This window comes from Calidris pugnax, unplaced genomic scaffold (assembly GCF_001431845.1).
Source record: "Calidris pugnax isolate Ruff unplaced genomic scaffold, ASM143184v1 scaffold42, whole genome shotgun sequence".
NCBI lineage: Eukaryota > Metazoa > Chordata > Aves > Charadriiformes > Scolopacidae > Calidris > Calidris pugnax.
In genome coordinates, this window is record NW_015090920.1 from 8732204 (window position 1) to 8757928 (window position 25725).

The 25725-nt window shown below is 36.9% G+C and overlaps 1 long non-coding RNA gene across 1 annotated transcript; it reads left to right on the plus strand.

Moving 5' to 3' along the window:
• The first annotated feature begins 764 nt into the window (after positions 1-764).
• LOC106892606 lies at positions 765-23845 on the plus strand. Its single transcript, XR_001412908.1, has 3 exons — positions 765-818; positions 11788-11822; positions 23754-23845. It is a non-coding gene; the product is annotated as an uncharacterized LOC106892606 (long non-coding RNA).
• The last annotated feature ends 1880 nt before the right edge of the window (positions 23846-25725 follow it).

The window sequence follows — 25725 nt, forward strand, 5'->3', positions numbered from 1 at the left end:
TACAGGTTGGGACCAGACTGCCTGAATAGCAGGTTGCAGAAAAGGATGTGGGGAATGGATACTACATTGGAGATGAGCTAATAGTAAGTTCTTACTGCAATTAGGCATTCTGAGCTACCTACAATTAGGAGATTCATGACCAGGAGATCATAAACAATTATTTCATCTTCCTACTCAGTACTGCTGCTTAGGTTGGCCATGAAATACTTGGGCACAGTTCAGGAAGCACATCAAGAATTTGGGCAGGGTCAATTAGAAAGCTGCATTTCCTATGAAGGAAGAGGAGCAAGAATATTCTGTTCCATTCACTCAGGGGATAGTGGCACACAGGAGGGGATTTCCCAGAGCAGTTGTGGTAAATCGTTCCCTTAAGATTTTAATGACTTGGCTGGACAAAGCCAAGGCTGACCTGGGCTGCTGTTGATCAAAGCCCAAGTTTTCATTCCAACCTGCACTTTTATATTCAACAAATTAGATGCATCTAGTATTGTAATTTCTGTCAGGACGCTTAATAAATTTGTGTCTCTCAGAAATAAAAACAAGTCAGTTATTGATTTTTAGAATATGATAGCTTTTTAATTTTTATATTAATGAGTCAAAAAATAAATACAATTTGTCTGTGAACTTTTAGTACTGTAGAATGCAATGCCATAAAAAAATCCAAAGCCTTTTATTCTTGCAAGAAACTGATCTTCTAAGATTCTGACAACTAATTTTTTTCCATTTCTACAGAGTAAAATCTTGTGCCAAAAACATTATGTTCTCTGGAGAAAGACAAGCATACACTTAGCTTTGAACTTATTATACAATATAGAAAGGTAAGTGGAAAATAGTTCCAATTTTTAAAATTATTTTCATTTTTTATAACTTGGGTAACTGCTGCTTATATAGACTTATTTTTTAAAACCTTGTATGTCATCTCTAAAGAAAAATGCTATTGAAAGTGGTAAGATCTGATTACCTCTTTGCTTATCCCAACCCCTCCAAGAAAAGGCTTTTGAATACTTGCATTTCTTTTTTTTCTCATGGTGTCAGTATCAAAACTGCTGTTCCATCCTATGACTTTTTGGTGTGCAAAGTGCTGATACTGTTTTGACTGCAGGGACATGGAAAGGTGGATGACTCAACATTTAATAAAGATGCACCTTCATGCTCAGTCAAATTTTACAAGTGTATTATTTGAAAATTATTCAAATTACTTTCCATCTTTCTGATCCATTTTTCTCCCCAAATGACCAATTACAACATATTATTATTATTAAGAAGTAAATGCATCCCTTGTAATTCATCTCCTTTTCTGGTTTGCAGAAGCAGAGAGGCTGTAAATCTGACATTTGCTCACAGTTGCTGTGTCAGCTCTGTTACGCTGATGTCATAAATAGACTTAATTAGCAGAAGTCAAAGGTAGCACAAAAAGGGAAAGTTACTCTTGATTCACAGTTAGCAGAAAAAGAATATAATTCACACGAAAGATAAGAAAAATAATCAAGATAAGAGTCTCATGCAGAATAGCAATTTTGTGATATCTTATGCTGGAACTTTGTATATGAGCACAGAGAAAAGAGAAGAACAGTAATCCTTTTCCTTCATGCTGTTGTTGAAGACTTTGGTACTATTTGGCTCAGGTTCTATTATGAGACTAAATATTATTTCTAATAGCAAAAGGAAAGTGGAAAAAACATGTAAGATGAATCCTAAAACAGCTTATGAAGTCCAGATTCACCTGTCCATGCATGCTTTCCCATGCAACCTTATGCCCAGTTAACTAAAGTTCAGGCAACTTGAATTCAGGTTCCTGAGAACAGAATTAGGAGGCAATACTAAGGCTTTAATGTGGGCAGAAATGAATGTTCACATAGTCTGAATAGGTTTGGTATGGACAGGATAATTCAGGCAGGGAACACGGTTCTCACTAAGGACTCTGAGTCTCAACTACACCTGAGGACAAGCACGGACTATACTTGGCTTCTACTTCTTCTTAAATTCTCAGTTTAGATGTGAACTCTTACTGACTTCAGTCTACTTTTCTCTATTCTTGTGGGCAAAAATAGAGATGCTTTCACAGTGAGGTCACTAGCATTTCTCTAGAGGCCCCCAGCATCACCCTCCTTTCTTATTTCCCGCTGTATCCCTTCACAGAGGAGGTTTTCCCCTCAAAAATAACTTTTTCCTACAAATCGCCCATTTAAAGTTGCTGAATGTTAATACAGTTATAATAATTTAATTTTCATGTTTTATAAGATGATAGTTGCATACTGACAATTTCTCATGCAGCATGTGTAGATTTTTTTATGAAGAACTTCTGTAGCAACTTTCTCTACGATAGTCCTCATACCGTACACTGAGCTACGTAACTCTTTCTCATGTATAAAACTGATACGGTTTCGCATGTATCTAATATTAGGACCATAAAGATGATCAGAGGGCTGGAGTAGCTCTCCTATGAAGACAGGTTGAGATAGTTGTGGTTGTTCAGCCGGGAGAAGAGAAGGCTCCAAGGAGACCTTATAGCAGCCTTCCAGTACCTACAAGGGGCCTACAGGAGAGATGGGGAAGGACTCTTTACCAGGGAGTGTAGTGACAGGACAAGGGGTAATGGTTTTAAGCTGATAGAGGGGAGATTTGGATTAGGCATTAGGAAGGAATTCCTTACTGTGAGGGTGGTGAGACACTGGAACAGGTTGGCCAGAGAAGTTGTGGCTGCCCCATCCCTGGAGGTGTTCAAGGCCAGGCTGGACGGGGCTTTGAGCAACCTGGTCTGGTGGGAGGCCAATGGCAGGGAGTTGGAACTCGATGATCTTTAAGGCTCCTGCTAACTCTAACCATTCGATGATTCTAATATATAACTGTACGACTATACTGTGATGATTTTGTTCCTAATTTTACATTGGTGGTGTTCTGCTGGCACTCAGGAATTCTTTTGGAACTTTATATTTCAGCCAGTTTAGGTGTAACACTGGGGCACAATTTCAAAGCAGTGGTTCTGATCAGGACATGGTAGCATATGTGTGCATCTTTTCAGCTTGTGCTACTTGGATTAAAGTCTACTATATCAAGTTTTAGTGATCCATTGACCTCTGCAATTGCTACCATCTAATACAAGAACAAAGAGAAACTTCTTGTCAGGAGCATATTTACATAATGCCCCAGTGACAAAGGATTGACAGTGAAAGATTGCCTACACTTCAAGTAATCATGAACTGGTTTAGTTTTGTCCTTTCTTTTCTATCATTTTCAACACAGCAACAAAAGTTAGAATGGCTTTTTTAAGATTTACTTTAGGGAATATGTCCAAAACTGTAAAGAAAATTCTATGTTTGGCATGCTTTTACTCTTCACAAGCTTTATTCTTATGCATTTTTTATTTCTTCTTGTTCTCTGCAAAAGTACTTAACTTCCATACCACCTATTTTTATTCAGTATTCAATCCTACATAGTTAAATCAGTAGAATTGTGTAAACATAGCACACAATCTTCAGTCATTTTTAAAAATGTACCGATGCCCTATAGATTTATTTTTAATTCCACCTTGTTAGAAAACACATATATACATATAAACTGAATTCATAGGCAAAGATACTATTTTCATATAAGCTAGAAAAACAGAAATATGAAAATTTATGTAGTTATTGAACTAATTTTTATGTAATAACCTATGTCTGGTTTATTACAAAAATCAGTTTAAGATTATTCACTTCATCAATCATTATCCACTCATTGCTTTTAATAAAACGCAGTGCACAATGTTTCCAATCCTACCCTGAATGATCATATTATTGTAATTTGTAAAGGAAAATTTCATATATGCTACCAACAGTGGAGGCTTAGGTCCCATTTGCTAAAAAATAAAAAGCTCTTGTGTTACAGCCAAGGATTGAGTTTATGGGATTTACCACTTACAAGTTCTACAGAAAAAGACATTCTGTAGTCCTTTGCAGTTTACGTTACTCACAGTGGTTACTTATATAAAGGTTAAAGAAAGATCTCTGCCCTTTCATTTAGTCTGTAAAAGTTCAAGCTAAGACTTCATCTGTTTAGTTGATAAATAGGTAACTGCAATGCCAGTCACAAATTCTGGAACAGAAGTATTATACAGGACTGTTAGCTCCTCTCTTTTCTGTTGCCTTCCTAAATTCCTCTCATTCCATAACAACATTAAGAAAAGTAAGAAATTCCTTTTTGCTGGAGTATTGCAGCATTTGCTTTTATTCTGTGATGGAACATAAGTGGCAAACTTTATAGGTAGGAGAAGAAAAAGGGGGAAAAAAAAAGAAATGACCAATCTCTCAGTATTCAACAGACTAATGGGACACTCTTTTGAAGAAGCTGAGATGTGACTTTATTATAATGTATAAATATTGCATTAAAAAGTCAAAGACTCCGAAAGGTTCTATGAATCTCTTTAATCTGCCAGAGACAAACACAACAAAGGCTGTGGCTGGAAGATGATACAAACAACAAAGGAAGCCAGAAATGCAGGAGCAGTCTGCCATCTTATAGGAATCTTCTATGCCATTCTATAGAATTTACAGGATACTGATCAGAGATGGAGTTTGAGGATTAAACGGAATGGCTCTCTACAAATAGACTTTTATAGGACCAAAGGGTTCCTACAAGCACTGAGACAAAAAATCGCATGAATATTTTCGAAAGTTTAAGTCACCAAAATTTTGAGGGAAAATATCACCTTGCTTCTTCCCATTTTTAATTCAAGAGCGTATGTAATTCTGGAAGAAATGTTTGAGTAAAATATGAGATATTTCTCTCAGTACGCAGGCAGAAATTTAAAGGATGTCAGATTTGTTATTCTTTCAGACCTTAAAATAGATGTACAATGGAGGCTAATTGGAGGAAGTCCAAAGGAGAACAAAAGATATCAGAGCTCCAGTAACACCTACAGAAATTAATTACTTGAGTTATTTAATATAAAGAAAACTGGAGGGGTAGGAGAGGAGTAAGGAATACTTTTAGAGGGAAATGGTATCAGTTTCCAAAATAGTAAAAACACTTATGTTTTTGAAAACTGTTCAGAGCAGACATACAAGATAGCACCATCTCTGTATCCACCATGAATCAGGCAAGAACTTTCAGGTCAAACACAGCTTACATACTTGAAAAAAAAAAAAAAAAAAAAGAAATTAAAAAAAAAAACAACCCTAAACTAAAAGAACCCTGAAACACCAAAAACCAAATCAAACCCAAAAAACTCTTCAAAGACAAGGGCAGTGAAACTTTGGGATTACTGTGGAGCCTTCACTTTTAAGCAGTTATTACTGTGATGACACAGATGTAATTAATTCTCCCTTTGGACAGAAGATATAAGGTGTCCTTTGCAGTTCTGAATCCACAAATGTGGGGAAAAGCACTAGCTATTTACACTTACGAAGAAAAGAGTTGTGTGTTTATGAGGAAAGAAATACTAAATTATTCCAATGTAACCATTTAATAATAATCCTTTTCTGGAAATCCTTTGGGTTTCCTGATGGTTCTAGTCACAGCCTCTTACTTTCCAAGCAGAAAACAGCTGAGAAGGTAAAAGGCAAAGCTATAGTTTTAAGGGAAAAGACATTCACCTAGTTATCTTTTTCATTAAGTTTCTTTCTTTCTTCATTCTTTTCCAATGAATGACAATAAAACAAATTTTTATTCAGTTATACCGAGCTTTCCAAGTTTAATGATCCTATTAACTCTCAGATGAAATCCACAATATATTCCTCATTATTAGTTTGCCAAAGTAAATGGAAATAGTACTTTAAAATTTAATGCAGAGTATGCTTAATGATCTACACCATATTTATTACTGGTTAATCCTCAAATAGTAGCATGTATAACGTATAAAATATCCAGAAGGGAAGCCACCACCACTACCACCACCAATAACAACAAAAATTCAATAAATCAGAATCCTTGATTTAATAACTAGCAGCTTTGTTTAATTACAGTGGGGTTGAGTTCACTGGGCTGAGAATGCAATTATGTGCTTTGGTGCAACATTAGTAGCTCAGAATAGAAGGCCTTTTTTTTTTTTCCTTTCTGTAGCATTTAAGAGAAACCATGATGCAATATTTGGCCACTGTCTGTTGTAGTTGGCTTGTCCTGGAAAAGAATCTTTATTTACGTGTGAACATTGTGTTTGGGGGAAGAAGCACAAGGGCACGGATGCATATTTCCTTCACAAAGATTCCTGAACATGGTCTGAATTGTTTGATAGATTTATTAACATTTGTCATCTTTTACACACTATAGAGCATTTTATCATTCATTCTTTATATAGTATTTCAACTGAATTGTAGAAGTGCCTAAGATGTATGAAAAAGAATGATTGGTTGCTTTGGACATTGAGCAGGTGAAGCTGTAAGCAGAACCCAAGATGCACGTGTTCAGTGGTTGAAGTAGTTACTCATTTTCCAGCAAAGCATGATCTGGTTATGTCAGTAACGGGTTTTACTGAGCACTGATAGACCTCAGATGCTGATCTTGGATGTTCCAAATAGGAAAATACATCAGCCACGTGAGCTGTGTTTTCTCATGACTGGGCAGTGAGAAGTCATGTTTCTGTGCCACAAATAAGTAATACAGAATCATTCCATTAATACTGGACACTACAGCGATGAAGCCTTTTTTACTTATTGTTTGAGGACTTCTTTTTGCCTTCTTTTTCAGGGAGAAAAAGCTATTTATGGCATGAATTATTGATTACTTAATTGAATTATAAAGTCTCAAAATGCAACCTTAAAGTTAATTAAGATATCATAATATTGGTAGGTTATACATGTGGAGATTTGCTGATGATGTGGGACAGCCAAGAATTACTAAGGTTGATTATTGATGATACTCACATGCAAAAGTTCTTACTATTGGATTGTCAATATAAGGTAGTAAGTGCATACTTAAAATATATGAAATTAAAGCTTACTTTAATTAAAGTTTATATATTTTAAATAAAATCAGGCAAATTAAAATAACTCTGAAAGCATGAATTTCATGTTTCTTAGCTCTACTCTAAACACCTACAAGTACAGTTGCATTTAAAAAGTTCTGGATTCTTTACTAGGGAGGAAGAATTGAATTTTATGCAGAATATTTTAGTGAAACCTTAGTAATAGTAAACTAAAAAGAGATTGTTAAAGAAGGGAAAAGATAAATTACCTTCTTTGGGTTTGCACGTTAAAAGCCAATTTGAAGGAAGTGTCAAGAAATTGATGTATTGTCTTATGTGCTGAAATTTTGCAATCATTTAAGTCAAAGCAAATGCTTTGGGTGCCTTTGCTTTTGGTAGGGGGTAGCTATTTTGATTTCCAGCCAAATGTATTGAATTATAATTACACACTGTCTTGGTATAGAAAACGTGCTTGGAATATCATATGTTTAGTGTGGCATCCATGTAAGAAAAGGAACTGCATCGTGTTTCTCTTTGAAGAAACTTCATGGCAAATACGATGGCTGTCCTAAAAATAAAAAGACAGTCTGCTAGCTGTAAGTGTGTGTGGCAAATCTATACAACAGTGAATTATTATATATATTGTAAACTCATATTTTCAGACATAACCCTCTTTTCCGTGTTGTGGCAATGTGACGTAAAATATATGGTATTGTTGCTGGTTTTTGGATGGCAGCAATATCTAGTGCATATATGCCTGTAAATCCAAAAGAGCAATGTTAAAATTCTGAGCTGATAAAGGAGGAGGAATAGGTGAGACAGAATAATATGAAACTGAAAATTGGCTGGATTATTTAAGTATTTATTTTCTGGTGATGAGAGACTATGAGAGATTTCTAAATGTTTAGAATTTTTTCCTCTAGAAATTTAATAATTAGGGGTTGGATTACAGCTATATTACGTTTAAAACGACATTCAGCCTTGAGATATACCTCTTGATAACTTTCATATGACTTGATACACACTTAATTTTTTTTTAAAAGTCCTATGAACTTAAAGTTCTTTGCTCTAAAAATTTCAATCACAAAAAAACCCAAAGCAACAACAAACCATAGTGTTTTCTCATCGATTTTTCAGTAAGTCCTTTCCTAAGATCTTAATTCATTTTTATTCTATATGTTAGATTAATTAGTATCTGCTTTCTAGAACTCTTTAAAATGTGTTTCAGATTGTCAGTCCCTTTCCTATTAACAGTATGGTCCTAGCACTATCTTTTTCTTTGAATGATTGAGACCCTGATCAAAACAAACTGGAGGGTTTTTTTTGCATTTTATATCTTACAAGTGTGTTTTTCTTGCATATTAAGTAAGATTATTTAATGGCACCATTGGTGATGGTAGGTCAAGGTCGTGTGGATGACAACTGACGTGCTTTCTGCAGGCATTATCAGAGAAATTACCTGTTATAAATGGTAGTTTCCAATTTATGATATCTACAAATACATGGGAAACTTTTGGCAGTCCTCACTTCATCTGGCAGCAGGATGAAGTATCATCCTAGCATTAACATCACTGCTTTGCTATCGTTCTTGTATCATCTCTACATCTCCATTTGGGGAAGAGTACGGTCATTGGTCCAAGTAAGTGTTTTAACACAGAAATGTTTCTGGTTTGAAGTACGATCTTCTCATGAGGCCAATTTAAGCTTATTAGACATGGAAAAAAATGGCTCCACCATTCCAGTGTAAGTAGCCATTTTGCCTTTCTAAAGCATTTTCATTTTACACATTTTCCATTCTACTTGCAAAATTACTGCATCTTGGCAGAATGCTCTTGTCTATCAGTATGCAGCAAGACAGAAAGGAATGATGAATATAGCTCAGAAATATTTGATTAAATTATCTTCAGTGGAAAATACTGTCTTGTTAAGTTCCCACAGGAAAACTTTTTTTTTTTTAATTAGTTTTGATTAAACTCTGTGAAGAGGGTTTTTCAAGTTATGGATGGAATTGCTTGTTGAAACCAAATAAGAAATTTAATTCAGAAGAAATCAAAGCCTTGTAGGTTAAATACCTGTCTAAGCCTTCAGAAATCCAATTTCATGTATCTGAAGTAAACTGGCAAAAAGAAATCTAACAGGCTGAAAAGGTGCATTAGTATCTGAGCTATTGTTTATCCTGGTGTCTCAAGGCTTTAGCACAGAAGAAAAATGCAGTCAACGTTTTGCATCTATGAAGAGGCAAAACACAGAATATAATACTGTTTGCATATGAAAAAAAATCACCTCTTTTTAGAAAATGTTTAGAAATATTTGAGCTATGATAAATTTTAGCTTTTATCATAAATACCTGCAGCACCAAAGGCTTTGCTTGTGACTGGTAAATTGTAATTTACATGTAGTAGAAAGAAAAATTTATTTGCATATTAAAGAGAACACAGAATCTCTGTGGTTTTAAGTTTGTGTTTTATATTATTTCCAAATTGTAATTTCTATTATTTAGTCTCCATATTATTTTATAGCTATGTTTTTCATAAATAAAATTAATATGATAATAAAATGATACAGTGACTTAGTTGTGCCAAACCCATTTCAGCTAATCTAATAAACATATTTTATAAACAATTTTATAGATATTTTATGCATAATTTGTCAACAAAGTCTTATCTGAATTAAAATTATGACATAAAGATACATTGTAGTGCCCAAGAAATAAAAGTACCCCAAAAGTAGAATTATTACTTTGGCACAATGTTATTGTTTAAGGAGACTGACCACAGCAATTTAGTTTACCTGTTGCATTTGTGAGGAGGTTTTTTGGGTTTTGTCTCTGCAAAATGACTAAGGTTCATAGATTCAGGGATGGAGGATTTTCTCCATTTCTTTTGATAATTTAAACAATAGATTATTTTTTTAAAACAGTCATCATACTACGTGAAGAGTATTCAATTTATTTTTTAAAAAAATGTAAAATAAAAAATGATTCCTAAGCTAGGAATTTTCCTTCATTAAATATGCACCTTAGGGATGTGTTTACACACACTGTTTGTCCTTTTGAAGATATTGAAACATGCCACCTGCATAAGGATGTGTTTGTTTGCACAATTAAAGCCCTAGCCTGCAAACACATCATTGAATCTGTATTCATGCAAAAAATAACTTTGTTACATTTATGAAAAATACCAGTGCAAGCAAAAATTAAGCTGGAGAATAAATTTTATAATAAGCCCAGCAAAAGCTGCAAATTGAGTGCTGGAAGGTCAGCTGAAGCATGTTTATTTGTAGTGAGAATCGGACCACCTGCCTTTGAGATCATTACCTGTATTGCAGAAACTTTTAGGAGGATTCACAGGAGCTTCAAGCTTTGTATTTTCATTGATGTATCAACAATGTCTAGAAATCTCCTCCAGCGCACTTAGCAATATTAAACTATTGGGAGAAAACTGAGAAGACTGGACAGTTTGTGCGTTGATTTTTTTCACTTTGATGTGTATTTCTATGAAAATGCTTTCAGGTTTTTCCCAGGGTTAACCTTATAGAAGGGTATAGAAACCCTTCACAACAGTCTCTCCCAAAATAGATTATTTGACCTCAGAATCTGCACACATGTGCACAACATTAATTTTGTGGGTTTGGCTGAGAATGCAGCTAAGACATTGGTAAATTAAAGGTTAATCCTTCAGTTGAAGTGCAGGGTGTTTCCTCACTGCCTGCAGGTGGGAGATGAATATGCTAATTGGGCAAGTCTGACTTTCCAGTGATTTGCAGGTGAAAATGTAACTGGTGATAATTAAAGGCTAATTACCTTTAGCTAGAAAGTGGAAACCAGGTGTTCTAAAGCAAAAGATTTTCTTCTGTGCTGGTAAGACCTTCTTGGGGTGGGAAAAGGAGTTGTACTTGATTGTCTTTTCCTCTGGTCTTGAATTTTTTGCTTTTGGTAAAGTAGAGGATAGATACAAAACAGTAAAACATAACACTTGGTTTTCAGAGTTGGTGGGGGTTTTTTTGGGGCGTGTATTTTAATTTTATTATAATTTTTCTCAAGAGATGACAAAACAGAGTTAGACAGTGATTCTGGAAGTGTTTTGGCTATTTACATATAAGTATTATGTACAGTATAGTATTATTTACGTATAAGTATTATTTACATAATACAATAATATTACCATCACAGGCAATGTAGCCTGTTATGAATCCTATTTTAAAAACAGCTCCTTCTAAGATATTCATTAAAGAAGTCTCTTTCAAAAGCTTCTGTCAATGACAGCTTTCAAAGGCACCCCTAAGAGTGAATCCTCAGACAGATTTAGAGCTTTAGAGCTTCCCACTTTTTTCCATCTTGCCTTTATGGTAGGATGTGTTAGCTTTTATAGTCAGTCTTCCCTTTGAAGGCTCCTAGGTCCAGAGAAGTTCAGGCTTTTACACCCAGACTCCTTTCCTCTTGTACTAGACAGTCTGGCCACTATCACAAGTAGTGTTGTGAAGATATTTCTTTGTTAGATTAGGCATCGTATTGCTTACCTGAGAAGTAAACAACTCTGCATCAGCAGGGGGTAAATCTAATCTTTTAGTGACTGCTTGACATATTTACACTTTGTACCATTCATGCACTATATATTTAAAGTCATTTTACAATTTAAAAAAATCATTTTTCTGCTTATATATAATTAATTACTGGTTGAGCTTACATATCATGATAATTAATAACTTTGAATAGTAGGTGATGAACCTATAAATGCATTTGCCTAATAAGATTACTTTTTTCTTGCAAGGTATGGGGGTTGCAGTCACATGGGCCACCACTGGTGTCTACAATTAACATTTAGGCTTTGCTATCACTCAGTAGATCTGTACTTAGGCTCTAGGTTATTTGTAGTACCTGTGTGTCTAATGTTGCTTTTCTTGGACAGGTGTGTAGATGCTGAATTTCTGAAGTACTAACCAGGTAAGCATCTGAATGGCTTTTAACTTATTTAAAATGTGGCTTTCTTTGGCTCTGTTATGTTTTTTACTTGGTCTGGTAGATGTTTTTTGATTGCACCAAATCTAACACTGAGGGTACTAAGAGGGGAAAGATCTTTGGCACCTGTACTTCATTTTTAAGCAATAGTTCAGAGGTTAATGTACTCCTGTGGGGCAGAAAGTGTGAGAATTACTCTGGATTAGGAAAATCAACTTTGAACTGGAATATCAAGAGACCCCTTGGTCTCATTCTCCTTGTTAGCATTTTAAAACATAATCTATCAGCAGACTATTTTAGTAAACTGTTTCTCTAATTTGTATTTAAGAACCAGTAATCCCTAAATGTGGCATTTCTTCTAACTCTTGAGATTAAAATTTATTTTGAGAGACTAGAGAGGTGCATGTGTATATGTGTATTCATATAAAATGTCTGCATTGCTTTGTGTATCTGATTGAGATGAGGGGGCATCCTTCAGAGGTGAAGTTGATTTCCAGCAAGTTTGTCTTCTTGCAAAAGTGGGGAAACCTTTAGGGGCAGTGGTCCAGGACAAACTTTGGCAGCAAAAGCCTGTGCAGGCAGGCCAGCTAGACTCCTCAATTTTGTGTTAAAAATGTCACCAGAATTGATGTGTCCTTTTGAACTTTTTTTTTTTTATTCTACTGTGTCAGCATCTTTTGCCAAAAAAATGTTCTACTAGTGCTTTTTTTTTTTTTAATTAGATCTAATTGTAATTCTGATTTCCATTAGAAAGAGATTGTATGTTCTTATAGCTGTACTTCTAGATGAAGAGAATTACAATGAGTCTTTCATTTTTTCGGACAAGTATGTAAATAGAATGGTGGAATCCAATACTGTATAATTACATTGATCAATAAGTCTGATGTGGTTTTTTTCCTGCAAGCCTCTCCTGAAATAGTTCACAGAAAGGAGGAATAAAAAAGTACTTTTAAAAACTGGCAACATAAACAATAGCAATAATAGTTTATATACATTTACTTATTAAAGCACTGAAACATTCAGATTCCCTGTATGTCAGATCAAATTGGCCTCACAGGCTGCAAGGAGGAAATCAAATCACCCTCTTCATATTGAAAATAACCTACTCTATAAACTACAATTCCTGTAATTAGTAGAGAAAATTATGAAGAAGGGTATTTTGTGAAAATTTAGCACTATGATAATACTTCAGTAGCTTTAGAACTTCAATGTAAAATTTATCTTGTCCTAAAGATATTATTCTATTTTATTAGTTTGTTCCATCATCCTCTTTTTGGACACTTTATCTCTAGAAACACTCACGAGAAGGAAAAGAATAGGTGTTTATTTCTCACTAGTATTCTGTTTAGTAAATAATGAGTCAAATGGCTATTCATCCAAATTTTCTCAAAGCTGTTTTATTTGGGAAGAAGGCTTGGTTTGTTAGTGAATTCCCCAAAGTAGGAACTCTCCCACAATGCCTCAATTTCTGTGTGGTGCCTTTGCACCCACTGGACTGATAGACAAGGATGTCTACAAATTATTTTAGATTTTTCTTCTTTTTTTTGTAGCCTTTAAAAAGTGTGTGATTTTTCATCCTGTTGATTGTTTTGCTCCATAATGGCCTTACTGGGATTTCTGTTTCAGGAAGATACCTGCTTGGCTTAAATAATCTTTTGCATTTAATTATATTTTAGCTCGCTTTATTTTATAGTATATCTCTCCTTCGCACCCCCACTTTCCTTGGGGAATACTCATCTTTGATGTGTGCATGAAAAACAGGTAATGAGAAGAACCAAAAAAGTTGGAAATAATTTTAGAAAATAAATTTTCCAACTCGATCTGTTTTTCCTGTTAATAGAAGCGTAGTTAACAAAATTCAAATATGTTTGTATAGTATAGAATAAATCTAGTGCTATATAATCTAGTGCTAAACAACAATATAGAACCTAATAAATAGCTGTTTTCATTTTATCAGGGAAGATTCAGAAAATCTTGTGGACAGAAAGCTTTGGGGTTTTTTTGGTATGTATGTATGTCTGAGAATTTCACAAATACTGAAAAACTAGTTTATCACAGTTCAGTAAGTTCCTTATGTCCTTGTTTTCCAACAGTGATAACTTAATTTTGTCAGTGAAGTGCTGGAAAATGCAACATTTCACAAAACAAATTATAACAGAGAAATAAAAAGCAATATAGAGATTTTTTTTTTTTCTTTACAAAATGTTATTACTGCTGTTTTAAAAAATGCAGTGAAATTTGAAGAGGTTTTTTGGGGTTGTTTTTTATTCTCAGAGAAGGAAGGAAAGCAAGAAACAAGCTTTGGTAGTTTAGTCATTGCCTCATAGTGCTACTGGTTAAAAACCTTAAGATGGGACTACAGGAAGGGAAGAATTTTCTCTAATAACATGGTTTTGTTATTCTTTGATAAATGTTTGGTAAAAATTTTGTGATAAGCCCTTTAGGCAACTTGATCTACACTGTTCTTATAGTCTCTGTTATGTCTCTGGAGGCTGCTAATAAAGCAGCCAAATGTGTCTGGTGTATCAGGGAGAGATGGAAGATGCATCTAGATAATATGGCTGGATATAGATGCAATTTTGAAAGCTGGAGCGAGCTGTACATTTACTGTTTTCTGCCTGGAATTTTTATGAGTAAATTATGTAGGTGTATGCAGAAGAGAGAGAGACCTTGTTTATTATTTAGAAAGAAGAAATGAAAAAAAAAAAAGTAAAAGTAGTCGTTCATCAGACAAAGAGTATCACACTTGCATACCCCTACAGTGAGTGGCAAGCTTAATGTATGCAAAAGACAGAGGACTATTCAGAGAGAGGGGGACTGCTTCCAATTGGCTCACAAAATCCTTATAATTCATTAAAGACAATTTTCTCAGAAATAATAGAACTTTCATTAATAAAATACATTTATTAAGAACACATAGAAGTCAAAAATTTAGTTGAAAGTTGTTTCTGTTGGTTTTAACCTGGAAAACTTTAGCCACAAACCAAAAGAACTTTTCTGTATTCCCCTGTATTAGAAACAGGGGTGAGTGTTTGTTTGGTTTTTAATATATGCTTTATTAATGCTGTTATCTTCTTAATTTTCAACAATGCAAAAATTTCCTAGTTGTCTTCTATTTGTCCGTGAGCAGCTGTGTATACACAAGCTTTTTTTGTTCTGTCTTGATGAGGCAGTAGTATAAATTGGAGACCCAAAACTGAGTGGCACTCAACAGCTACACAATACAACCACAAAGCTGTGCACAACTTTGACTGAGTGGAGGAACACAATGTTCCTTGAACAAGGGAAGATTTAAGAATGTCAACTTTCTGAGGTCTCAGGCGATCCTTACATAAGCAGGAAACTTAAACAGCTCCCCAAGTCTCTCCACAGCTTCTTTGCCCTCTGGTCACTATTTGAATGTGTGTGAGCATGCTTGTATGGCAAAAGTGGCTGGGTCAGAGCCCGAGTGAAGCCTGCTGGCCTTGGGCATGAATGTCTGACATGGCATTACAAGGTCAGGTTGGTAGGTTTGGAAAAAACGCAGCAAACCTGTGGTGTATGTTCACAAAACTCAGGTGAATTCACCACCAGTGAATGCTCACACTGGTCTATTTTGTGTTTACCGCATCAGCTGCTTTAGATACTGCTGCTCACAGATTCCCCACCAGGCCCATGGTCTTGTCTTACAAGGTCAACGTTCACCAGTAGTGGTTGATGGTGTCTTTTTGCTTCCCCATAGGTTATTCCTGTTCCCCTGCATTATGGGGTCTTTACCCTTACACTTGTTTCCAGAGGAGTTTACATAGCTCTGCTGTAAACTATCAATAATCAGTTTTAACTCAAAAACTGAGGAAAAAAGGAAAAAAGAGTACTTTTAAAAAAAAAAAAATTAAAAAATCATCTTAAAAGCAAATATGATTTTTAAAAAACCACAAACCAAAGCCTCTGATTGTTTACTATTAACAATTAATTTAGGCAACAGAAAGACCGGGGGAGGTATTGACATAGTTGCACATTTCCAAAATTTTTCACACATGAAGTGCTGTCTAGAGAAAGGATTAAAATGTTTTTAACATCTTTTAGAGGTATAGCAGTTAACCCTCAAAGTTTTGAGCATCAGAAAGTGATGTTAACTTTTTTACGCACACAAAATATTTACTGCTGATATTGATACAAATGAAATAGTTAACAGAAAGTGTTTGGTCTTGGTTTGGGATTTTTCTTTTGATTTGTTTTAAACAATGTAATCCATCAGTTCACTAAAAGTCACTGCTAACATGAGTGCATGGCAACAACATGACCGTGAAAGCACAGCTAGGTTTACCTCTGACTGCAGCTGCACTCTTTAGTGACTTCAATATGTTATGCTCCAGTGCAAAGTCTACTAGGGCCAAAACCAGTACATCATACAAGTGGAAATCACTCGCGTGTATCGGTCTTTCTGGGCTGCTTGTGCTTCAGTGACTTAATTCAGTGCCAGTAGATACCAGAGCTAACAAAAAATAGATAGAAATATATTCTATTTAGTTCTCATTATGTTTAATACAGCAGAACATGTAACCTATAAGTCATCGGTATGTTACTGTCCATTTCTTTTGGAAAACCATGTAAAACATTAAGCAGAGAGGATGCAGTGTGGTATGGAATAAAAGACTGTGCAATGAACTTCTTTCCACAGCTTTAGAGCGACCATACATACATGGAGTCAAATCATCAAAAACCATATGAAAAGGGTATGAGCAGCACAGTTTAATTTAGGCTAATTGCATTGTCTTGGCCACAACCCTTCATTTCCTAAATGGCTGCTGTTCTCAAAATACTAAGTGTTGCTAGTCCACTTTGCCTAAACCCTTGACTTTTCAGTAGGTGGTTTCTGTAGGATGGCTGAGGCTCCACACACTACATGGCTATTCCCGTGCTCAGCTCCGCAATAGCTAAATCTTTACAAACTTCTGAGAGCCTGATGGGGCTCTCGGTATTCTTCCTGAACACAGTTCTTCATTTATTTGCAAGGTTGCATACATTATACATTTTCATTGAGAAGAGAATGTGGATTTAGAATTAAGATAAAGCTTTATTTGGTTAAAAAAAAAAACCAGCACAAAACAAACAAAAGCCAAAACATATCACTCTGACTCCTTGTCAGATAATCACTGTAAATAGGTGGGAATTCATGTTGTTCAATGAATGCTTCCACTCTTTGAACATAACACTGTTTCTGAATAAGTATTTTATCAGAATCATTTCTGCTTGGTTGCTAGCAAAACAAGCTCTTGAGATTAAATAATGTTTTGAACCAAAAAAAAAAAAAATTAGCTGAACGTGACTGTCTTGATTTGAAATATTAGTAATCCCTTTAATGTATGAATTCTCCGTCAGTGCTTAAAAAGGTACACCAATATGTTCCTCTCTTGTTCCTTGGTTAGTAGAGCTTATCTTTTTGCATGAAAAGTAGATTAATTGTCAAGTATGTGCATGATGTGAGAGACAGTTGGTTTTGGGCTTTTTCCAGATTGAACAGGGACTTGAATTAGTACCCACAAAGAGGAGACAGTTATGTTAACAGTAGCCTAATGCTGACATTCTCATAGATTGTTTTCTGTCAAGATTTGGGATTTTTCTGTCTGTCTCTTTATTTATGAGGATTGGTTAGCTTCAGACACAGAAAGTGTCTGGTTGGGGGCCTTTTGAAGAGCAAGGGAGCTCACAAAAGAGACAAATTATCTAAGGAGTTTCATTATTCCTATTCACATCACTTTCTCAGCTGATAGCAGCTTTAACAAGCTGCTTTTCATCAAAATGAGGGCTGTGACTAACAAAGTGGGATGCAAAAGCCCAGGCTCTGCAGAGCTGCGGGTCTGACCACTGCCTGGCTTTCTCCCAGCCACGCTGCATAAACCATCAGCTGTTCTCCTCAGCCATCTGCAAAAGGGCCAGAAAGGAGCAACCTTCACAAAAGTCAGAAGTTCCCCGAGATGGGAATAAGTGTATTTGGCGATTAGCAATTATCAGGTGTCAGGCAGCCTCAGAATGATGAGCACTGGGTGCGCCGACGTGGTCCATGAACAATTACATCCGAGCTGGTTTCAGCTTTTCTGCCCAGCCTGAAGTCCGAGTGTCACAAATATCAGCTGGGGCTTTTTGTGATCATGTGTTCCTGCTGTCTGTGTAAGTGGCTTATTTATACTAGGTGAAATTTTTAACAGTGACTTGAAAGACATTTCTTTGGTAGCCCATAATGCCCAGGAGAACGTCATGTTTTCCAGTTGTTTATTTGGACTTTAATTGTGTATGTTGTTACTACTATGTACATATAAGTAATAAGTTCCCCTCCTTAACTCCATTAAAGCTGTGAAATAGCAGAGTTCTATATGCAAATCTCAATGAGGACACTTTTATTACATATAAGCAGAGCTTATATGTTAAAGACTGAAGTCTTTTAATGAAGCAATTATTATTAATAATGTTGGCATGTTTAATAAGGATATAGTTTTAGACAATCTAGACTTGTGGACGTATATATGGGCACATAAGAATTTTTTCTAAATGAATTTAAAGGTAGGTAGGTTTTTGTTTGGATATGTTGTGTTTGTTAGGGGGTAAGCTGTGTGTTCATTGGGGATGGTTTGTTTGTTTTAAAATAAAAACAAACAACTTGTTGAAGACAAGTTCTGATGTCTGAGGATTACCAGCTCTCTCTGCTTTTTATTACTGCTGTGTTATTCTGTAATTCTAGTGTAACCATCAAGCTTCCAAATGTGACAGGCAGCAGAAGCTTCTGTCACAGCAGCGTGCTGAGAAAGGCAGGGAACCTAATTCCATGAAACTTGCCTGGATAAGGATGTTGGGGATAAAATGTTGAGACACAAAGTAGTTGTTCACCTGCAGAGGGTAGCCAGCTATTACAGCAGCTAGGGTTGCTCTTGCAGTTTTCTCAGCTTGAATTGGCAAGAAAATTTGCAATTTTCTTTGCAGTGGGTCTGAAGGGTATCAGTCTGAGATAGCTGGATATGAACTAACTGTAATCTAAATAAATAATAGTACCAATCATAGTATTGTATTCTGCTATTTAGGAAATTCATTTTGCATAGTTGTCTTTAAAAATAATGAAAAAAGGTTTTGAGGTACAACAGCTCCTGAGTTTCTCTCTAAATACAGTACTTCTTATCAGGTCACTTATTTCCTTCTTGTTCGTTAGATTCTTTCTGTTCTTTTGGTTCTTTCTAACTTGAGACAGCTCTCATGCTGCTGATTCATCTGTGTTATTTCTGACTGACCTCACAAAGTGCTTTTTCTTTAGCTCACCAATTTTTGTCAGTTCCAGTAAGAATATCTGAATAGTTTATATATGAATTAACTCTAGCTCTTTGTATCTAGGGACATTCATTACAGTTTTCAGTGCCCGTGAACAGCCATAAAAGCATTTAACAGTAATGCAAATTTAAATTTAGTTGACTAGGTAATAAATCACTCTTTTGCTTTTTCCTCCCTTTTATCTTTTAGATCTCTATTGCATTTGCTATACAGCAGACTTACATTTTATTTCCTGTTACCACTCCTGCCTGATGCAGCTTTAGCAAACCTCTTTACATTTGTTTTCATATTAATAACCTCTTTTCTGCTGATCAAAATACTTGATCTGAGACAGGTCTTTATTATTATTGTCATTGATATATAGAAGGTCCCTCCTAAGATTTTTCTGGTTGCATTTCTTACATCTTCAAACCGGATGGATTTGCCTCTGTGCATGCTCTAACACTTTTCGTTTGGAAACATTCCCTTGAGAACAGACCTGCCAGCTCCTGAGGGACATGCTATGTCCGCCTGGGAACTATTTTGTTCATTCACCCCACTGAAAAAGGATGAGGAAGCCATGTTTCAGTTTCCCCCTTTCCCTCTCCCACGGCCATTGAAGGTGGGAAGTGTTTATCTTCTGTCAAGAATGAACCCTTCCCTGAAGCTGTTAGGAAATCTCAGCCCAATGCTGCATTGATGATGACGGTGAGGTCCCATACACGTCAGATGCTGCAACTGGGAAAGCATTTTGCAAATGGCTGTGCTGGCTGATTGATGCCCCCCAGCTCCAAGTGATGCCCATCATGCAGCACCGCAGCTTTTCTGTCAGAGAGGCTTTCGGAAGGGTCTATAGGCTGGTCTGGTATAACTGGCCATAGGAAGGAACAGCCCAGTTGCGTCAAGGTCTCTCTTTTCACTTTGTTGCATCAAGGTCTCTCTTTTCACTTTATGCACACGATGACCTCTGAAGCAGGAACTCTTTCCAAACACTTCTACAGCAGTGGCCACGCTTTAACCTGATTTATTTTTGATGGGCCCTATTTCAGTACATCTGTTTATCTAGTGAAATTGATCCTCTAGTGAACCATGCCTGCATAGTCCTTGTTAACAGAAGAAATACTGTGTACCTCATCCTCTTCTAGACCAGAGGCAGCTGCAGAAGATTGTGGAGATCCCGACGAGCTCCTTAAAGCTTGAACTTCTGCAGCTGGTCACTTGAGTCAAACAAATAACATTTCTAGCAGCTTCCACACAGAAGTGTTTCATTATGTTGTCAGGCATGAAAATTGTATTGCCGCTACGTACAAATGTTTTTAGAAGAAGTGACAGCTTTTTGATTTATGTGTCTTTAAGATTCTAGCTGAAGCTGGTGATGATATGCGACACCACAGAGGAGAAAGGCATTTTCACTGTGAGAGCCTAAGAAGGAAAAGTACTCTTTGTTGCTTCTCACAAAATTAGGCTTTCTGTTGGGCAATATGAGAGACATTTTAAGACCGCATAGGAAGAAAGCTCTTTTTCAGAACCATCCAAATATGACTCACCCTATTTAAGAGAAATTTTCCAGCTGTACTTAGAGGTTAGTCTTAGCTTCTTTGAACATGTACATGCTTGTGTTGAAAAGACTGATAAGTAGTGAGTGGTTCTGGGATCTAAATTCTTCCCAGAAAAGTTCCTACTTTGAGGAAGGGGGCGGAGAGAAACAAACCTTTTATTTAAGGTAGCTGTTGTAATGTATTTTGTGACATTTCCAGGGCTGATGAGAAGGACAAAGAGGAATAATAAAAGAAGATAAAGGGAAAATTATTTATGTAGAATCTTGAGGATTTTTAAACTATGAATTAGCATATACACTCACTATTTTAGATTATGAATCTGTTTCATCAGCAGTTTTCTGATGTTCTAGATTCTCTCCTTGCTGTGCCACTGAAATATCTTTCTGAATTTCTTTGCGAATGCTTTTTAATCACAGAACATATTATTTCCCTGAAACTGATAATGAAACAACAGTACTGTTGTTGAAAAAACAACAACTTTTCTTCAGTACTTCGAAGTGGGAAAAAAAGAAACCTGAGTAACCTTGGCTGGCAAAAAAAAAAAAAAAGCCAGAAACCAACAAACCCCCAAAACCTATTCAGTAGTAGAGTTGTGGCTGTACTTTAAAATTCACGACTTTATACTAAAAAGACTGTGAAACCACAAGAACCATGCTTCTGAAGTGAAACTTTTTTTCTTCCTTAATGCAAGATGCACGCAAGTAAACAGCAGATGTTAAAATTTTCAGATATTTAAGACATCAAAGTTTTCCTCCAGTACATATATGGGAGATTTAAATAGATATCTCATTTTAAAATCAGCAGGAGATATCTGAGAAACATATTGCCAAGAAAGAAAAAAAGAAGTTTGCCTAGTACAGTCCAGTCGATATATTATTGTATGCCAACGATCTGGGAAGAGTAAGATTGATATCTGAAAGCGTTTCAGCAGCATATCTGGTCAATACCTAAATCCAAACAGTTTTATTTGTTTCTTCAGAATAAGTATCATTTCTTTAAATAAGCTGTATTAGTTATGAAAAATACATATACATATCCTGACCAGAGCATTTAGATTATAACATCATGAGCAGATTTCCTTTCTCCCTAAGACAATATTAGCCTCGGATTACCCAGTCCATCTCATAATTTATGCCTGGACTGACAATTTAAAAATAAATAAATAAATTCACTAAAGAGATGCAGTCTTGTTTCACACAATTCAAGTGGGAGAGTATCTACCCTGTCCCCTGGTATTTTTTTTCCATAAGGTTAATTACCTATGCTGTTTAAAGTTTGCTGTGAATCACAGTACAGCTTATCAGAAGAACGCAGATCTCAGCTGCTTGTATTTTCTTTGTTGTCCCTTAATGTATTTTTTTTCCTAAGCTGTATTTAAAGAGTGGGCCAGAAGGGCAGAAACAAACACACATTTATTTCTGTCTTAGAACCTACCATTTGATCTTTTATTTTCTTTTAGTGGTGTATAGAGCCAGTTAAAACTCTTGCCGTTTAGAAGTGTGTCCCATTGATCTTTTGGAACAGCGCTAGTTTGGACCTTCAGTTCTCAGCCAGAGTTTGGCACCACGCTGATCGCTTCTGTGCTGTGTAATGGATTTGTCACAGCGGTATTTATAAAGAATCTTTTCTTGAAAATAAAAAGACATCTTCACCCCACCTCCCCTCCCCAAAAAGGGGAGTTAAAGAAAGAAATAAAAAAAAAAAAAAAAGAAAAAAAAGTAGACTGAAAAAGACACTGCCAAACTCTGTGGGAAGAAGAGAAGTAGGAAATAAAGTGGGAAGCAAATTTGTTAAATCCGGTGCTTATGTAAGAGCAACAACTTCACTGAGTGGAATTACTGGATGAGATAAAAAGCATCTGGCAATTCACGCAATTTTTCAAAACTAAAAACAATGTAAGCAAAAAGCTACTGCTTCTCTAAAAATACAGTTTTACAGTGATTCTAGCTTATTGAGTATGGAGATATATGTATGTTGATAAACTAATGCTGCATTTTTAAAAAGTCACATCACAATCACAGAGGAATTTCTGTTTAAATGCCTAGTTTCTAGCTTTCATGTAAGAATATATATAACCCATTTCCTTTACACTGTCACTCTTCTTAGAAGCACATGGATAATTATAATTGTAAATAAGCATTATATAATTGAAATATAAATCAGCATTAAAATTTTTAGAATTAGTTTTCCTTTGAATGCTTTCATTTCTGCTCTATTATAAATGATGGATTAATTTCCATTCACTTCTTTTAAATACCTTTGAGCAAAAGCAGTGATTTCACTGCTTAAAATCCTAACTTCCTGCAGCAATTTATTTCTTTTTATTTTTTAATTACTGGTACAGTGTGAACTATCATATCTTGTCCTTAAACTTTATTTCCAGAGGTAAAAAATGAAAAATCTTTCCAATTTTTTTAGTTTATACTTTTTTTTTTTGATTGACACATTAAAAAAGATTTATATTAAATAGAGATTAAAGCACACTATTAGATTCAAAGTCCTCACCACCTCCTAACGAAAGATTTTAAGTCAAATAACACTGTAAAAGCTCAGTCAGGCTAACTGTAATACAGCAAGACCTGGATTTAATCTTGAAATACTCTATGCTCAGGGGACCTTTTGTGTTGAATTTAACTCATCACAAACTGGCTCTGCTGAGTGCCACAGGTGAGCATGTTTATCTCAGAAATAATAGGTGTGGGATAGGTTGGATCCAGAAGAGAAAGGAAAAACTGAGGTGATCTTGGGGTGACTAAATAACCTTCTTTGAGCTGTAGTCAGGCAAGAGTTGGAGGAAGCTGAACAGTGTATTTCTATAATGTAGATATGTGTTCCTCTAGGGCTATACATACCTTGCTTGTGGTACTACCACTTCTATTATGATCTCAGCAAGCACTCACAGAAAGGACTTGAGCCTTGCTTATCAGGGCTACTGCTCAAATGTTTGCATGTCCATGAGCAATCTGCACTCAGTTTTCTGAGGTTCCTCAGCCCCAAAATACTTGCAATGTAGAGAGTTGTGTTTGTAAGGGTCTCAGGTTTCAAAGCACTATCTTATATTCTTCCTTGCATCCTCATGCAGGATATATTTTGGTCCTCTGGAGACAGATGCTTCCAGAAACAACCTTCCCTACAGAAGTCCAGCCTGGCCTTGAACATCTCCAGGGATGGAGCATCCACAACTTCTCTGGGCAGCCTCTTCCAGTGTCTCACCACCCCCAGGGTAAGGATTTTTTTCATAATATGTTATCTAAATCATAGAATCATAGAATTGCCCAGGCCGGAAGGGACCTCCAAAGGTCATCTAGTCCGACCTCCCCGCAGTCAGCAGGGACACCCCCAACTAGACCAGGTTGCCCAGGGCCTCATCGAGCCTCTCCTTGAATATCTCCAGGGAAGGGGCCCCAACTGGGGCAACCTGTTCCAGTGCTCCACCACACTCACAGTGAAGAAGAAGAAGAAATCTATCCTCCTTCAGTTTAAAACCCTTACCCCTTGTCCTATCGCTCTATTCCCTGATAGAGAGTCCTTCCCCATCCCTCCTGTAGGCCCCCTTTAGGTACTGGAAGGCCACTATAAGGTTTCACTGGAAAAGTCGTGATGCTCTACTTATACTGTGTCATTACGTGGTGCATATTCTAGTCTGTTTTTCCCTGTGAAAACAGCACCTGTAAAGGAAGCCAGAAAGGCACAGGGTAGGTGGGGGCTGTGAAGATTCAGAACGTAGCCGAGGGTAGAAATTGTACTTATTAGTGCATGGGATTTCGTTATAGAATCAACTCATCACCCAACCCTAGCAAAACACGATGGATTCCGTCAGAAAGCGTTTTTGGTATCCAAGTGTAGTGACAAGCAGAGGATGGCTGGGAAACGGTAACAGACCCAGCGGAGTGCTGTGGGGATGGTGGGCTTTTTTCTGCTTTATTTTGCCTTATTGTTTTAAAGGTCTTGTCCTTCCACTGGAGGGAAATAAAGCAGTACCCTCGCCAGGTTTGAGAATGCCAAGATGTGCCGTTGGTACACGGTGGGCACGGGCAGATTCCATACTTTATTAATATACCAAAAAATAAGCTTATTCACAACAACAAAGAAAGTCGCTATATCCCGATAATACTGTGAAGTTACCCGGCATTTCGGTACCGTTATGAGGAGAGGCTGAGGGAACTGGGGTTATTCAGCCTGGAGAAGAGGAGGCTGAGGGGAGACCTTATTGCTCTCTACAGCTCCCTGAAAGGAGGGTGTAGAGAGATGGGGATCGGTCTCTTTTCTCAAGTCACGGGCGACAGAACAAGAGGAAATGGCCTCAAGTTATGCCAGGGGAGGTTCAGGCTGGATATTAGGAAAAATTTTTCACTGAAAGGGTTATCAGGCATTGGAATGGGCTGCCCAGGGAGGTGGTTGAGGCACCATCCCTGGAGGTGTTCAAAAGACGGGTTGATGTAGTGCTGGGAGGTATGGTTTAGTGATGGTGTTGCTCCTTGTTTGTTGTGCGGGTGTCTATTTTTGTCAGTTAGGTTGACGGTTGGACAAGATGATCTTTAAGGTCCCTTCCAACCTAGAAGATTCTGTGATTCTGTGACCGATCACCAGCTCTCTGAGATAATCACCTCATTACGCCTTAACGAACTCGACCCCCCGCGCGCCGCACAGGTGCACCGCGGCCGCTGACTGAACCTCGCGTGAGGGCCGGGCGGCGCGGGGCGGGCTTCCTCAGGTGCGAGATCCCGCGCGCCGCTGTCGCGAGAGTCGCTCACGAGGCCTGCGCGTTGCCGAGGCAACCGCACGCGGCTGTGGGGAGGAGCCTGAGGGAGCGGGAGGGGCCAGGACAGGCCAGGGCATGTCCGCCCCTCTTACCGGCTCCGAGCGTCCTTCCAGTCCGGCCATCGCCTTCCCAGAAGGAGTTTGGCTGTGGTAGCCACCCAGCAGGTAACCACCATGGCTCCTCTGCAACATATTGGGGGGGAGGACGTGGGTGTGTTGGAGCCTTAAAAAAAAGGCTGAGAGAGTTCAGCCTGGAGATGAGAAGGCTCCAGGGAGACCTCAGAGCCCCTTCC